This window comes from Salvelinus fontinalis, chromosome 5 (assembly GCF_029448725.1).
Source record: "Salvelinus fontinalis isolate EN_2023a chromosome 5, ASM2944872v1, whole genome shotgun sequence".
Lineage (NCBI taxonomy): Eukaryota > Metazoa > Chordata > Actinopteri > Salmoniformes > Salmonidae > Salvelinus > Salvelinus fontinalis.
The window spans coordinates 23,406,663-23,423,952 of NC_074669.1; the positions used below are offsets into that span (position 1 = coordinate 23,406,663).

General features: G+C 42.1%; 1 protein-coding gene across 5 annotated transcripts in view; it reads left to right on the forward strand.

Annotated features, from left to right (window-relative positions):
* The first annotated feature begins 3,117 nt into the window (after positions 1 to 3,117).
* LOC129855340 (protein PRRC2C-like) overlaps positions 3,118 to 17,290 on the forward strand; it is a 56,715-nt gene continuing 42,542 nt past the window's right edge. For all 5 annotated transcript variants that reach the window (XM_055922883.1, XM_055922884.1, XM_055922885.1 and 2 more), the window contains exon 1: positions 3,118 to 3,501. The gene's annotated coding sequence lies outside the window, so the exon portion shown is untranslated. The remainder of the gene's footprint in view (positions 3,502 to 17,290) is intronic.

Sequence of the window (17,290 nt, forward strand, 5' to 3'; positions counted from 1 at the left end):
ATTTTTAGCTAATTTGCAAGTGCTTAGCATGTTATCTAACCATTCCCCTAATCTTAAACCTTTTAGCTAACCCTTCCTGTAACCCTTTAACCGTAAAAACCTTTAACCTAACTCATAAATTTAACCCTAACCTTAATTCTAACCCTAACCCCTAGCCTAGCTAACGTTAGCCACCTAGCTAGAATTCATAACATTTCATACGTTTGCAAATTTGTAACTTATAATACGAATTGTAATTTGAAACATATCAAACTAAATGGGTGATGAACATCCACAAATTAATACATACCATACGAAGAGTAACATATCGTAGTACTATAAATTAAGTGTCATCGGAATTACGTACAGAATAATACGAAATGCTCTGAGACAATGTTGTTGAGTATCCGTAACCTTGTCAACAGATAAAAAGCTATGAATGGATCAGTGGTTTACCAAGCAGGGCCTTGATTGGCTTGGCAACAGTAACAATAGGTGATGTGTAATGAATTCTTGCAACATTTCCATCACACATGTCTACACACTTATTCTGTGTATGTTAGGTGGGACGTTGATGGAATATTCTCCTAACCCACAAAAAACTGGACACATGAATGTTCTTGCAATGTTCCCATAATACGTGTCTAGAACATGAGTATCTTAAGTTCTGAGAACATGGTAACCACATTCTGGGTAAGTTCTATTTGGCATAAAGTGAATGGTCTCTGAAATATTCCTTGGAATTCACAGGAATATTCCTATGAAAATGTCAGTTTATGACCTACTGAGACTCTTAAGGGAACATTCTCTAATGTTGTAGGAACATTTGTTGTTAGCTGGGTTTGCTCTCCAGAGCAGGGCACCATTGAAAGAAGTGATAACTGGGGTGATGTTAAGTGTTGAGAAAGACCAACTGAAATGTAAGATTCCCGGTGTCTGTGACACCCGCCATTTGGTGTGACGCAGACCCTGGTGGAGAGTGTGGTGTAACAGAGAAGACACTGTCTGTCCTGCTGAGTTTTGTAGCAGTGTCTTTACCTGACAAAGTCAAGTTAGGATGTGCCAGTTATCCCGTGAGAGCTTTGTCCCGAACCCATTACAGTGTTTTAAATGCCAAGCATATTGCAGCAATTTGTAGGAGGGAGATTCCTGGATGTGAGAAGTATGCAGGAGGACATGAGGCAAAGGAATGTGTAGTATCGGTGGAAAAAGCTGTGTGTGTTATTAACTGTAGGGGTACCCATGTTGCTGGAGATCAGAAGTGTCTGGTGAGGGAAAGGCAGGTTGAGGTTGCAAGGATCAGAGTAGTACAAAATGTATTGTATGCTGAAGCAGTGAAGAGAGTAGTAGAGGAAGATGGGTCCAGCGTGGGGGATCCTAAGAGGCTCCCTGTGAGTAGGCAGAGGCCAATAGAGAGTGATAGGAATAATAATGTGCTTCAGTAAGGTTGGCTTCTTAGCGTTCATAGTCATGGTTATCAACTGTACTGCAGAAATGGAACGTCAATTATAGAAAATAGATGTTGTGGTGGCAGCTGCAGAGAAATACTTGAGTGTACAAGATTTTACTGCAGAAGAGTTACAAGGTGTGTTAAACTATAGTGTGCAGGTCTGGTGTAGGATAAAATAGGGCCAAGTAGTGGAATAGTGGTGATGTTTAATTGGGTGTAGGGTTAGTTGGTAGGGCAATTTTTCTTTCCTTTTTCCCTCCACTTTTTGTGTCACATAGTGTAATAAATTTACACACCAGGACAGTAGGCAAGACACAGCCCACACAGTAGGTGGCATCAAGCACCTCTAAAGCACCATGGAAGAAGAAGAAGGAGGAGCTCCTGTATGTATCAATCATTCCCTCACTAGAAATAACCACCTTAACTGTACAGGAGGCATGGGCGGACTTGGACCGGAACTTGGCCCTGGCATTTTATCCACACGGTCTTCTAGTTCTCTGTCAGTCTGTACGATTAAGCCATACACGTTCTAAAATTAAACCTAACGACTTAGGCTACATTGCAAATCAATGGCTGTCATATGTGCTCCCCTGAATCAACACTTACCCTAGGTGTTAATTACTATTACAGGGCTCTACACTAACATTTCCCCTGGTGTCACTGATGCCACTAACTTTTACGGTTGGTGGCACCAGCCCATGATTTATGAAGTCATTCATAATGCTATAATAAAGAACTATAATAAATAGACTACTGAGGTATTCAATAAATAAATGTTTTAATCTAGAAAGTCTAAGCAGGAATGTATGATTCAAGATATTTTGATGTGCAACCTAGTCCTGATTGTCAGGAATTTGGGATTGACAATTAGACTATAGTTGCTATATTTTACTGTCAAAATAGAGATGAATTACATACATCTTTATGTGCACTAATTAATATCATAGGCTAATTAATTTGGGGTTCAACACCTGAGGAAGTGGAAACTCAAAACACATTAACTTGATCGCTATCTCTAAATATAATACACACTGCTAGTAGCCATGTATTCATCCAACAGTATAGTGAATGTCCAACAAAAAACTCCACATCTCAAAGCCATATCAAATATCTTGGTTGTAAAATAGTTGCTATTTAGCTGAATATTGAGAGTTGAGAAATACAAATTATACCTACAGAAAGCTGAGACCCTCCTATCTTCAACAGGGAAAAGCTTCCAAAGCTGTGTTTTTCCTGCAATGGCATTTTGAAATGTTATACAATCAGATAAAAACAAACCACTTTTAGAAGAAAATCTTTATATCGGAGTTGTCTCGAGATGAACATGAATATTCATGGTATGAGGCTAGTACCGCCTTGTGGACAACGACTCCCCTTGTTAGGACGGAGAGACATGTATCTTGTCAGTATACACATAATATTTTTCAAGACTGAAGCTCCGCAGCCGCCGTCGTCTGTGGGTGGGTGATGATGTCAGACACCCGTGGAACTGGGGTTGTCACTAGTTACCACAGTCACAAAGTCAAGATGGGCGATATCGTAAAAATTAATGAAAACAAAAATAAGATTTTTTGTGTTAATTTAGGGTTAGGCATACGGTTAGCAGTGTGGTTAAGGTTTAAAATCAGATTTTAAGAAGATAATTGTAGAAAAAGGTGGAGTTTAGACATAATTATGACTTTGTGGCTGTGGTAACTAGTGACGATCGTGGACTGGCGTTCTGCCATCTTTGATTGTGCGACAGGCCGCGGCGCCTTCACTCACTCAATACTGTCTCATACGAGACAACGGGTGTGCAAGAAGACAGAAACACAAGCCGAGAGCCTGTTAACGTCCGAATAACGGAGGACACATCGGGGAAGAAGAAAGGACACCGTGTAGGCAACAGAAACGCATCAGGCCCGTGCAAGTCGAGGAGCTTGTTGGATGTTAGCTTCCACGCTAGCTAGTATCGTTAGCCGAACTAGCAAGCTAGCTTTTGTAATCCGCCGGCCACACACACACTCGCACAAAACAGGCCGAACCCAGGCGAGGCATACGACAGACTAGAAGAAAGGGACCGGCGGTGACGGGTAGGTCGCCATGTCAATGATGTTCTAGCTAAATAGTTCGTGGTGAAAACCAGGTTAGCGAAAGCCGAATGTGGATGTGATGGCAAATAGAATTCAAAACCGAAACTGAACGTTCTGACTATTTTCAACTAGGTAGATGGTTAACCCACCTTACTGCAGTGTGTAGTTTAAATCTGAACGATTGAAGCCCATTAACAATCCAAATATACTGTTACTGGGGTGAGGAATCATGTTTGATATCGTGAATTTGTGTTCGATTAGGTTTGGTGCTTTGGGCTAGAAGAGGCCCCTGCGTCGGGCCGATGTGACCCACCCTGCCTAAAATGGTCCATGAAGCCAGGCATCTTCCTGCCGGTGAACTAGTTACTATTTCACTACTTGGCTGCACCGAGATTTTACAAAAATCTCTTAGCCTTGAACAATGCTGATATTACAAATTTGTGTTTGAGGGTTGAACACGTTGCATAGACATTACCTTAACTATTGTGCTTTGGACGTGACTGTGTCCATGTCCCCCCCAGTTTAGAAATTATTATCCTTTTGACTATCCTTTATACATCGATGATACACAACTCAAACACATTCACCCAGACAATTGGTAACCACACAGTAAACCGGTTTTAACATGTTTTGTGTTGACAATGATCCTGTCTTCGGGACTGCCGGACATGTCCATTAGTAAGTTATTTAAACCACAATGTATGTTGATAACCTCAGGTACCATTGATCCCAATGACTGACAATGCAGATGTTTTTATTGAGCACTCTGGTATGTAAATGACCGGGCAGCGATTTGACCTGGCCTTGGGTGTATGAGGAAGTGAGTGCATCTGTGAATGTGCAGACTGTTGTGTCAGAGGAGATGGTCAAAAGAAGGGATTCATCCTCCCTATCTGACCAAGGTTTTTTGTGTTCGTGTCTTTCCGAATCTCCAGAGTTGGTCAGTTGAGGCATTTCATAGGAAAGTAAATTGTTTCAGCCTCACATTGGAAACCCTAAAAGTGTGTATAGTTGTGTATAGTTCACCCATAGGTCAACTTTGTTTATTGCTCCAAAGTAGTAGGTTGAAGTCCATATTTAATGACATTTTTTCTGTAATTTGTAATGTGAAGATGACTGCAGGCCTTATTCCCTAATTACTGGGAAAGATAGACACCATCTAATTCCACCCTACGGACTGGGAGATATTGATGTTACTTCCTCCCAAGAGGCTGCAGCTCAATACTATGAATGGGCTGCATCGCAATAATAGTATAAAGTGGCTTACATCGCTGCATCTCCTCTCCCTTGTGTCTACTGATTTGAAAACCAAGATGGATCAAATCAAAATGACTGGTTAAGCCCTTTGTGGGACTATCTTACTAGCCCAGTTATTTCATATCAGTGTAGGTGTGTGGTTTGTGTGTTCAGCATGGCTTTCTGGTAGGCATGTAATGGCATGTCGGTAATCCCCTATTCAAGTGCGTGGGTCCGCGGACCCCAAACCGATCCAAATGTAGCATGCATCGGTCAGAAAAGCGATTCAAACGTTACGAATCACTGGTTCAGTTTTTTTTTGTGTGTGACTTCTATTGCATTCTTTGCCTTTCGAAAATACCTCATTTTGTGTGAACTTTCAGTGTCAAACCAGTGTCAAACTACATGCAAACTACATGTGTTGACAGTAATTGATCTACAAGTGATTTTGCATGCTGAACAACCCAATGTGATTATTAGTAGCCTAGTCAAACTGCGCACTGTGACCAGCTTTGCATGCTGACCAACGTAAGGTAGGCGGCCTGTTCCTGATCTTGCACATCTGCGAGGCACCTTCAGCATTCAAATGCTAATATGGCTTGCGTGATATTAGGCATTATTAGTTGAGTGACAATTTATGTAATTTGCCTAGGTCATTGTTATAATGTGCTGTTACTTGTTTTACAAGAATAAAAATAAGCTACCAGACACAACTCTCATCTGGCTATACTGTACCTGCTGAACGGGGTTTTAAATTATTTTGATTGCACAAGTTAACCATCAACAATAGTTTTGGTAGTTTTGCTTTGAACTAGGGATGTAACAAATGGACAACTTTTCTTAATGTTTAAACAGACAGTAAATATTTTTTCCGTTAAAGCGATAACAGAAATATATAAAATTCCATGTGAATTCACAATGCAGATAGTCTACATTGCACTTCCCGCGGAGAGAGAGAATTTTATAATTTAGGCTGCTGGTGCTCTTGCTTTTCACGAGTGATGCGTGTAGCTTGCTGTTGTCTAATGACAAGTCATCAAACCGGCACTAGGCTACAGTCATAAAACTAGAGCCTCTGTGTGGCAAAGGAATTCGTTTAATTTTTATTTTCCGGTGATGATCGGGACTTGTTTGTGTTATATTTTGTGAAGAATTTATTTTTTAAGTTAGGGATTTCCAAGGTTCCAAATTTTGTTTTACTTTTTAAAGCTCCCTCCTAATTTAAACAGTGTATATGCTCATGTTTATATATAGGGTAAAGTCGATAATTTCATAACCAGGACAGCAATCACTTTTGCGAGGTGCATGGCCGAAGCGAGAAGAGATTACTTCGTAAACTTCCAAAAGGGTAAAATCCAAAGTTGTTCGTTATATTCATTGGCTATGTCATAGCTAATTTGTAAATTATGAATATTGATACATTACTAGTAAACACTAAACCAGGAAAATGACAAGTAGTGGGTTATGGTGATTTCAGAACCAAAATAGGGCGACAAAAAACAGGCTACATTGACCCCCCCCCCTAATCTGATATGGCTCAGCTCAGGTGCCTACATACACCATAGACATACATAATTTACACACCAGTCAGCTCAGACAGATCCAGCTCAGCAGCAGATTTTAATTTAGAATGGAAAATGAATGTGTTTATGCAACAAATGTTAGTGTATTGATTCGTTCTCTAATTCAATTGTATTGTTTCAAACTAAAACGTATCGTTCCTGTATCGGAGCCCATGTATTTAGATGCATATTTGATTGTCTCGAAAGGGAAAGGTGCACATCTCTATCATCTGACTGCTGTTGTATCACTGTGAGGCAGTGAGTGGTGACTCAGCTGATATCCACCTCCTCAACTGGCACAGTGCACTGCACACAGTTTTGTGTCCATCTGTAGCTTCCTGCCATAGGGCCCATCTCAATAGTCTAAAAAGATTTCCTTGTTTTATTTCCATCATTTACAGCAATCTGAAAGAACTTAGTGAAGGCAAATAACAAAGGAATAATTCAGGACATCTATCTGCTTACTGCCTGGAGGTGTCATCCCATTCCTTCCTTCTGCTCCTCATCTGTCCTCTCCTCTCTCAGCTCTCCCTGGAGGCAAAGGGACAGGGTTACTGTTATAAGGGCGATACACTGAGTGTACAAAACATTAGGAATACCTTCTCTTTCCATGACGCTGACCAGGTGATATCTATGATCCCTTATTGATGTTAAATCCACTTCAATCAGTGTATATGATGGGGAAGAGACAGGTTAAAGAAAGATTTTTAAGCCTAGACAGTTAAGATATGTATTGTGTGTGTGTGTGTGCCATTCAGAGGGTGAATGGGCAAGACAAAAGATTTAAGTGCCTTTGAACGAGGTATGGTAGTAGGTGCCAGGCGCACCGGTTTGAGTGTGTCAAGAACTGCAACGCTGCTGTGTTTCTTACACACAAGAAACTGTTGAGCATATCAAGAATGGTCCACCACCCGAAGTACATCCAACCAACTTCACACAACTGTGGGAAGCATTGGAGTCAACATGGGCCAGTATCCCTGTGGAACCATTTGACACCATGTAGTCCATGACCTGATGAATTGAGGCTGTTCTGAGGGCAAAAGGAAGTGCAACTCAATATTAGGAAGTTGTTCCTAATGTTTTGTACACTCAGTGTATGTGTTGTCAATTTGGATAAAAACATCAATACAAATATAAGGCAAGGTAAGGCTGGAGACTGGATTGCAGAGAGAAACGACTGGACATGATTTGAACTGAAGCTGGGTTTGTGGCTGTATTGAGCAGGTGGGCAACGACCTCTGGGGGCATGGCTGGGTTATGTGGGACTTGACAGAATAAGGCAGTGTTTTTTTTTTCATTACTTTTTTTATTAGGGGTAGATCAGCTTTAATATTGCAGATCGTTGTGTCGTTCCCCAGTAAGAGTAGCTGTCGCTAACGGGGATCCTAATCAAATCAAAGCAAAGCTCTCCTCTTTGTCTGTTACTACTGATTAGGGCTGGGGGCAGTATACCATATTTTATGATATACCTGTATTGCTGCACGGACCGGTTTGGGTTTTTACTTTACCCTCTATAATGGTATTTGAATGTTTGGTTAAATGTGATACGGCGTGTGTAACGTCTATTTTTATAGTTTACTTCGCTACTTGAGTCATTTCTCACCGCGCTCTCTCTCCATGCTGCTTTCCACACAGACCTATCCCCGCTCCCTGTCACTTGAGCGCATGTGTTGTTCGTCAACCGCGAGACAGTTAAAAAAAATATATTTAAGTAGGTAAATCAGTTAAGAACAAATTCTTATTTACAATGACGGCCTACCCTGGCCAAACCCTAACGACGCCGGGCCAATTGTGAGACGCCCTATGGGACTCCCAATCACGGCCGGTCGCGGCCGGTTGTGAAGATCTCGTACAACGCTGTGTACTACTCCCTTCACAGAACAGTGCAAACTGGCTCTATCCAAGGTGGCTTAGCAGTTCAGACGTCTTTTTCCGTATTGTCGTGTCGTGTCCTGTATATATATATATTTACACCTTTTCTTCACATATCTTTTATTTATTTTATTATCCAAGAACTCAACTACAAAAGCTTTCCTGCAAAAGCTTTCCTGCAACCCGCTTCACCAATTACAATAAGTATTATTTACCTCAATCTGAAAATCCATCGTGGAAGATAGCCAGGGGCTAATTCAGAAGCTAGCCTGAAAGCTAACCAGAAGCTACTCCGATAGCTAGCCAGAAGCTAATCTGTAGCTGCCCCGAAATTAGCCGGTTTGCTGGCTAGCGTTGGTGTTTCAGCTGCCCACGTTTTGCGGTCATCAGCTATTCCTTTAGCTCGATAATCTACCGGCACTTTTGTGCAACGCGACTCGGACCGGAGCATTCCGGGACTTTTTTTTTCTCTCAGTTTCCCCGGATTCCAACCGCAGGCTCTGGACACTTGCACCTTGATTTCGCAGCTAGCCAGCTGCATACCGTGTGACTATTGGCTTACGTCGACCCCGGAGCAAACTCAAATCATGCTGGAGCTAGCCAGCTGAGGAGTTCCATCACCATCTGGACCCGTTTCTTTTGTTGCTGCTGCAGATACGGAACCCCACCGGGCCTTCACGACTGACTGCCGACGTTATCTGCCCGAGAGATTTATCCAACCGGCACCTCCGTCCCGACACTACCTGAACGCTCATCTGAGGCCCGCTAATCGTTAGCTGTCTTATCGGCTGCTATCTGAACAAAACCCCACTACACGGAACCTACCGACGGAAACGCACGAGGTATCTACAAACAGACCTCCATCCTATGCTGCTACCGATAGCCATATACCCGGCCAGCTGTCTGGATCGCCACGACCCCAACCAACCTCTACTCACTGGACCCTTATTGATCACTCGATTAAGCATGCCTCTCCTTAATGTAAATATGCCTTGTACATTGCTGTTCTGGTTAGTGTTTATTGGCTTATTTCACTGTAGAGATTCTAGCCCTGCTCTCTATACCATATCCAACCTCTCAGTTCCACCACCCACATATGCGATGACATCACCTGGTTTCAATGATGTTTCTAGAGACAAGATCTCTCTCATCATCACTCAATACCTAGGTTTACCTCCACTGTATTCACATCCTACCATACCTTTGTCTGTACATTATTCCTTTAAACTATTTTATCGCCCCCAGAAACTTCCTTTTACTCTCTGCTCTAGTAGCTCTAGGCGACCAATTCTCATAGCTTTTAGCCGTACCCTTATCCTACTTCTCCTCTGTTCCTCTGGTGATGTAGAGGTGAATCCAGGCCCTGCAGTACCTGGCTCCACTCCTATTCCCCAGGCGCTCTCTTTTGATGACTTCTGTAACCGTAATAGCCTTGGCTTCATGCATGTTAACATTAGAAGCCTCCTCCCTAAGTTTGTTTTGTTCACTGCTTTAGCACACTCTACCAACCCGGATGTTTTAGCCGTGTCTGAATCCTGGCTTAGAAAGACCACCAAAAATTCAGACATTTTTATCCCCAATTACAATATTTTCAGACAAGATAGAACGGCCAAAGGGGGCGGTGTTGCAATCTACTGCAAAGACTGCCTGCAGAGTTCTGTTATACTATCCAGGTCTGTTCCCAAACAATTTGAACTTCTACTTTTAAAAATCCACCTCTCTAAAAACAAGTCTCTCACCGTTGCCGCTTGCTATAGACCACCCTCTGCCCCCAGCTGTGCTCTGGACACTATATGTGAACTGATTGCCCCCCATCTATCTTCAGAGCTCGTGCTGCTAGGCGACCTAAATTTGAACATGCTCAACACCCCAGCCACCCTACAATCTAAGCTTGATGCCCTCAATCTCACACAAATTATCAATGAACCTACCAGGTACCACCCCAATTCCGTAAACACGGGTACCCTCATAGATATCATCCTAACAAACTTGCCCTCCAAATACACCTCTGCTGTTTTCAACCAAGATCTCAGCGATCACTGCCTCATTGCCTGCATCCGTAATGGGTCAGCGGTCAAACGACCTCCACTCATCACTGTCAAACGCTCCCTGAAACACTTCAGCGAGCAGGCCTTCCTAATCGACCTGGCCGGGGTATCCTGGAAGGATATTGATCTCATCCCGTCAGTAGAGGATGCCTGGTCATTTTTTAAAAATGCCTTCCTCACCATCTTGAATAAGCATGCCCCATTCAAGAAATTTAGAACCAGGAACAGATATAGCCCTTGGTTCTCTCCTGACCTGACTGCCCTTAACCAACAGAAAAACATCCTATGGCGTTCTGCATTAGCATCGAACAGCCCCCGTGATATGCAACTTTTCAGGGAAGCCAGAAACCAATATACACAGGCAGTTAGAACAGCCAAGGCTAGCTTTTTCAAGCAGAAATTTGCTTCCTGCAACACAAATTCAAAAAAGTTCTGGGACACCGTAAAGTCCATGGAGAATAAGAACACCTCCTCCCAGCTTCCAACCGCTCTGAAGATAGGAAACACTGTCACCACCGACAAATCCACTATAATTGAGAATTTCAATAAGCATTTTTCTACGGCTGGCCATGCTTTCCACCTGGCTACCCCTACCCCGGACAACAGCACTGCCCTCCCCTCTGCTACTCGCCCAAGCCTTCCCCATTTCTCTTTCTCCCAAATACAGTCAGCTGATGTTCTTAATGAGCTGCAAAATCTGGACCCTTACAAATCAGCCGGGCTAGATAATCTGGACCCTTTCTTTCTAAAACTATCTGCTGAAATTGTTGCCACCCCTATTACTAGCCTCTTCAACCTCTCTTTCGTGTCGTCTGAGATCCCCAAAGATTGGAAAGCAGCTGCGGTTATCCCCCTCTTCAAAGGGGGGGACACCCTTGACCCTAACTGCTACAGACCTATATCTATCCTACCCTGCCTTTCTAAGGTCTTCGAAAGCCAAGTCAACAAACAGATTACCGACCATTTCGAATCACACCACACCTTCTCCGCTATGCAATCTGGTTTCAGAGCTGGTCATGGGTGCACCTCAGCCACGCTCAAGGTCATAAACGATATCGTAACCGCCATCGATAGGAAACAATACTGTGCAGCCGTATTCATTGACCTGGCCAAGGCTTTTGACTCTGTCAATCACCACATCCTCATTGGCAGACTCGACAGCCTTGGTTTCTCTAATGATTGCCTCGCCTGGTTCACCAACTACTTCTCTGATAGAGTTCAGTGTGTCAAATCGGAGGGTCTGTTGTCCGGGCCTCTGGCAGTCTCTATGGGGGTGCCACAGGGTTCAATTCTTGGACCGACTCTCTTCTCTGTTTACATCAATGATGTCGCTCTTGCTGCTGGTGATTCTCTGATCCACCTCTACGCAGACGACACTATTCTGTATACTTCTGGCCCTTCTTTTGACACTGTGTTAACAACCCTCCAGGCGAGCTTCAATGCCATACAACTCTCCTTCCGTGGCCTCCAACTGCTCTTAAATACAAGTAAAACCAAATGCATGCTCTTCAACCGATCGCTGCCTGCTCCTGCCCGCCTGTCCAACATCACTACTTTGGACGGCTCTGACTTAGAATATGTGGACAACTACAAATACCTAGGTGTCTGGTTAGACTGTAAACTCTCCTTCCAGACCCACATCAAACATCTCCAATCCAAAGTCAAATCTAGAATTGGCTTCCTATTCCGCAACAAAGCATCCTTTACTCATGCTGCCAAACATACCCTTGTAAAACTGACCATCCTACCAATCCTCGACTTCGGTGATGTCATTTACAAAATAGCCTCCAAAACCCTACTCAATAAATTGGATGCAGTCTATCACAGTGCCATCCGTTTTGTCACCAAAGCCCCATATACTACCCACCACTGCGACCTGTACACTCTCGTTGGCTGGCCCTCGCTTCATACTCGTCGCCAAACCCACTGGTTCCAGGTCATCTACAAGACCCTGCTAGGTAAAGTCCCCCCTTATCTCAGCTCGCTGGTCACCATAGCAGCACCTACCTGTAGCACGCGCTCCAGCAGGTATATCTCTCTAGTCACCCCCAAAACCAATTCTTCCTTTGGACGCCTCTCCTTCCAGTTCTCTGCTGCCAATGACTGGAACGAACTACAAAAATCTCTGAAACTGGAAACACTTATCTCCCTCACTAGCTTTAAGCACCAGCTGTCAGAGCAGCTCATAGATTACTGCACCTGTACATAACCCATCTACAATTTAGCCCAAACAACTACCTCTTTACCTACTGTATTTATTTATTAATTTATTTTGCTCCTTTGCACCCCATTATTTCTGTCTCTACTTTGCACTTTCTTCCAATGCAAACCAACCATTCCAGTGTTTTTTTAGTTTTTATTTTACTTGCTGTGTTGTACTCACTTCGCCTCCATGGCCTTTTTATATTTTTATTTATTTATACATATATCTGTTTGCCTTCACCTCCCTTATCTCACCTTACTTGCTCACATTGTATATAGACTTATATTTTTTTTCACTGTATTATTGACTATATGTTTGTTTTTACTCCATGTGTAACTATATGTTGTTGTATGTGTCGAACTGCTTTGCTTTATCTTGGCCAGGTCGCAATTGTAAATGAGAACGTGTTCTCAATTTGCCTACCTGGTTAAATAAAGGTTAAATAAATAAATAAATAAATAAATAACCAGAATATAAAGAGGAGTGGGAGGCCCTGGTGCACAACTGAGCAAGAGGACAAGTACATTCGTGTCTAGTCAGAGAAACAGACACCTCACAAGTCCTCAACTGGCAGCTTCATTAAGTAGTACCCGCAAAACACCAGTCTCAACGTCAACACTTCTATTACAGTGCCATCCGTTTTGTCACCAAAGCCGCATACACTACCCACCATTGCGACCTGTACGCTCTCGTTGGTTGGCCCTCGCTTCATACTCGTCGCCAAACCCACTGGCTACAGGTTATCTACAAGTCTCTGCTAGGTAAAGCCCCAACTTATCTCAGCTCACTGGTCACCATAGCAGCACCCACTCGTAGCACGCGCTCCAGCAGGTATATCTCACTGGACACCCCCAAAGACAATTCCTCCTTTGGTCGTCTTTCCTTCCACTTCTCTGCTGCCAATGATTGGAACGAACTGCAAAAATCTCTGAAGCTGGAGACTCATATCTCCCTCACTAGCTTTAAGCACCAGCTGTCAGAGCAGCTCACAGATCACTGCACCTGTACATAGCCCATCTGTAAACAGCCCATCTATCTACCTACCTCATCCCCATACTGTATTTATTTATATATCTTGCTCCTTTGCACCCCAGTATCTCTACTTGCACATTAATCTTCTGCACATCTACCATTCCAGTGTTTTAATTGCTATATTGTAATTCCTTTGCCACCATGGCCTATTTATTGCCTTAACTCCCTTATCTTACCTCATTTGCACTCACTGTATTTAGACTTTTTGTTTTCTTTTATGTTCTACTGTATTATTGACTGTTTTGTTTATTCCATGTGTAACTCTGTGTTGTATGTGTTGAATTGCTATGCTTTATCTTGGCCAGGTCGCAGTTGCAAATGAGAACTTGTTCTTAATCTTCTTAACTAGCCTACCTGGATAAATAAAGGTTAAATAAAAAAACAGTGAAGAGGTGACTCCGGGATGCTGGCATTCTAGGTAAAGTTCCTCTGTCCAGTGTCTGTGTTCTTTTGCCCATCTCAATCTTTTATTTTTATTGGCCAGTCTGAGATATGGGTTTTTCTTTGCAACTCTGCCGAGTCGCCTCTTCACTGTTGACCTTGAGACTGGTGTTTTGCGGGTACTATTTAATGAAGCTGCCAATGAGAAATATGCAAAGTATGAATATGTTAGCTACATGAAGTAGCTAAGAGAACATCACATGTAGCCAAAGATTAAACAGTTCCCTAAGAAACACTTATCATCACTTTGGTTCCTACCCTCTCACAACAACTCCTCCCCGGCATTTTAATCCGTTGTCATGTCAAACAACGCTGTATTCAAACTATAGAATTTTGAATCATGAAAATCAAATGATTATTGGACCAGTTCACCCAAGGGTTTTGCTCTAAATCACAAGTCAAATCGCAATTGCAACATTTGGTAAAAAATAAGCCCTAGATTGCTTGCCCATATTGTGCAGCCCTATGTGGAAGTGATCTCAAATGAGTGCAGAAATTGATGAAAATGCTGACTTTTGATTGAATAGTATAACACAAACAGAATGGAGAAAGACCCATTGAAATCACTTGTAATGGGGAAACTTAATGTGTTTTATATCATTTTAAAGGTAATCTTGTTGTTAATCCCACCAAAGTGTCCGATTTCAAATATGCTTTTCAGCGAAAGCACTACAAACGATTATGTTAGGTCACCACCAAACCACAATAAGCACATCCATTTTTCCAGCGATATATAGCAGTCACAAAAAGCAGAAATAGAGATAAAATTAATCACTAACCTTTGATGATCTTCATCAGATGACACTCAAAGGACTTCATGTTACACAATACATGCATGTTTTGTTTGATAAAGTTCATATTTATAACAAAAAATCGGCGTTTACATTGGAGCGTTACATTCACTAGTTCCAAAAACATCAAGTGATTTTGCATAGTCACATCGTTTCAACAGAAACACTCATCATAAATGTAGATGATAATACAAGTTATACAAAGGGAATTATAGATATACCTCTCCTTAATGCAACCGCTGTGTCAAAAAGACTTTACGGAAAAAGCAAATCATGCAATAATCTGAGACGGCGCTCAGAACAATAGCCAAATTAGCCGCCATGTTGGGGTCAAAAGAAACCAGAAAATACATGATAAATGTTTCCTTACCTTTGATGAACTTCATCAGAATGCAGTCCTAGGAATCCCAGGTCCACAATAAATGCTTGATTTGTTCGATAATGTCCGTTATTTGTCCAATTAGCTACTTTGGTTAGCGTGTTTGGTAAACAATTCCAAAGTCACAAAGCGCGTCCACTATAACGTGACGAAATGTCCAAAAGTTCCATAACAGTCAGTAGAAACATGTCAACCGATGTACTGAATCAATCTTTAGAGTGTTGTTAACATACATCTTGAATAACGTTCCAACCGGAGAATTAGATTGACTTCAGTTGAGCGATGGAACGGAGCTGCCTATCACGTGAACGCGCGTGGTCAAAGCACGGTCAGCTCGTGGCAGTGGTGACTAATTCCTGTCTCCTTCGGCCCCCCTTCACATTAGAGTCATCAGACAAAGTTGTATTGACTGTTGACATCTAGTGGAAGCCGTAGGAAGTGAAAACTCATCAATATCTCGCTGTAATTTCAATGAGAGCTTGGTTGAAAATCTGCCATCTCATAAAAAAATCCAAACAGGAAGTGGAACTTCTCAGGTTTTTGCCTGCCATATGAGTTCTGTTATACTCACAGACATAATTCAAACAGTTTTAGAAACTTCAGAGTGTTTTCTATCCAATACTACTAATAATATGCAAATATTAGCAACTATGACTGAGGAGCAGGCCGTTTACTCTGGGCACCTCTGTGCACCTTTCATCCAAGCTACTCAATACTGCCCCTGCAGCCATAAGAAGTTAAGAGTGGCAATATCGTCCGCTATTATCCTCAGTAATTTTCCATCCAAGTTGTCAGACCCCGGTGGCTTGTCATTGTTGGTAGACAACAATCATTTTTTCACCTCTTACACACTTTACAGAATTGAAAATTACAATGATTGTCTTTTATAATTTGATCAGTTATACTTGGATGTGTAGTGTCAGCATTTGTTGCTGGCGTCTCATGCCTAAATTCGTTAATCTTTCCAATGAAAGAATCATTAAAGTAATTGGCATTATCAGTGGGTTTTGTGATGAATGGAGTCATCTGATTCAATCAATGATGAAGTGGAATTTGCCTTTTTGCCCAGAATTCAATTTAAGGTGCTTAATCTTTTTACTGTCATTCTTCATATAATTTATTTGTTTCATAGTGAAGTTCTTTTCATTCAGTTTAGTCACATGATTATTCAATTTTCAGTACGTTTGCCAATCGGTTGTGCAGCCAGAATTTTGCCTCATCCCTCTCAACCATACAGTTTTTCAATTCCTCATCAATCCACAGGGATTTAACAGTTTTTTGTCATTTTTGTAATGGGTCCATGGTTATTAGTAACTGGAGTAAGCAATGTCTTTCCTTTTCCACATTTTGTTAATTTACAGCCTTATTCTAAAATTGATATATATTTTTTTAAGTCCATCATTCTACTCACAATGCCCCATAATGACAAAGAGATTTTTCCCCCTTCAAATGTATACAGTGGGGCAAAAAAGTATTTAGTCAGCCCCCAATTGTGCAAGTTCTCCCACTTAAAAAGATGAGAGAGGCCTGTAATTTTCATCATAGGTACACTTCAACTATGACAGACAAAATGAGAGAAAAAAAATCCAGAAAATCACATTAATGAATTTATTTGCAAATTATGGTGGAAAATAAGTATTTGGTCACCTACAAACAAGCAAGATTTCTGGCTCTCACAGACCTGTAACTTCTTCTTTAAGAGGCTCCTCTGTCCTCCACTCGTTACCTGTATTAATGGCACCTGTTTGAACTTGTTATCAGTATAAAAGACACCTGTCCAAAACCTCAAACAGTCACACTCCAAACTCCACTATGGCCAAGACCAAAGAGCTGTCAAAGGACACCAGAAACAAAATTGTAGACCTGCACCAGGCTGGGAAGACTGATACTGCAATAGGTAAGCAGCTTGGTTTGAAGAAATCAACTGTGGGAGCAATTATTAGGAAATGGAAGACATACAAGACCACTGATAATCTCCCTCGATCTGGGGCTCCACGCATGATCTCACCCCGTGGGGTCAAAATGATCACAAGAACGGTGAGGAAAAATCCCAGAACCACACGGGGGGATCTAGTGAATGACCTGCAGAGAGCTGGGACCAAAGTAACAAAGCCTACCATCAGTAACACACTACGCCGCCAGGGACTCAAATGGTCCTGGACCTGGTCCTGCTTAAGCCAGTACATGTCCAGGCCTGTCTGAAGTTTGCTAGAGAGAATTTGGAT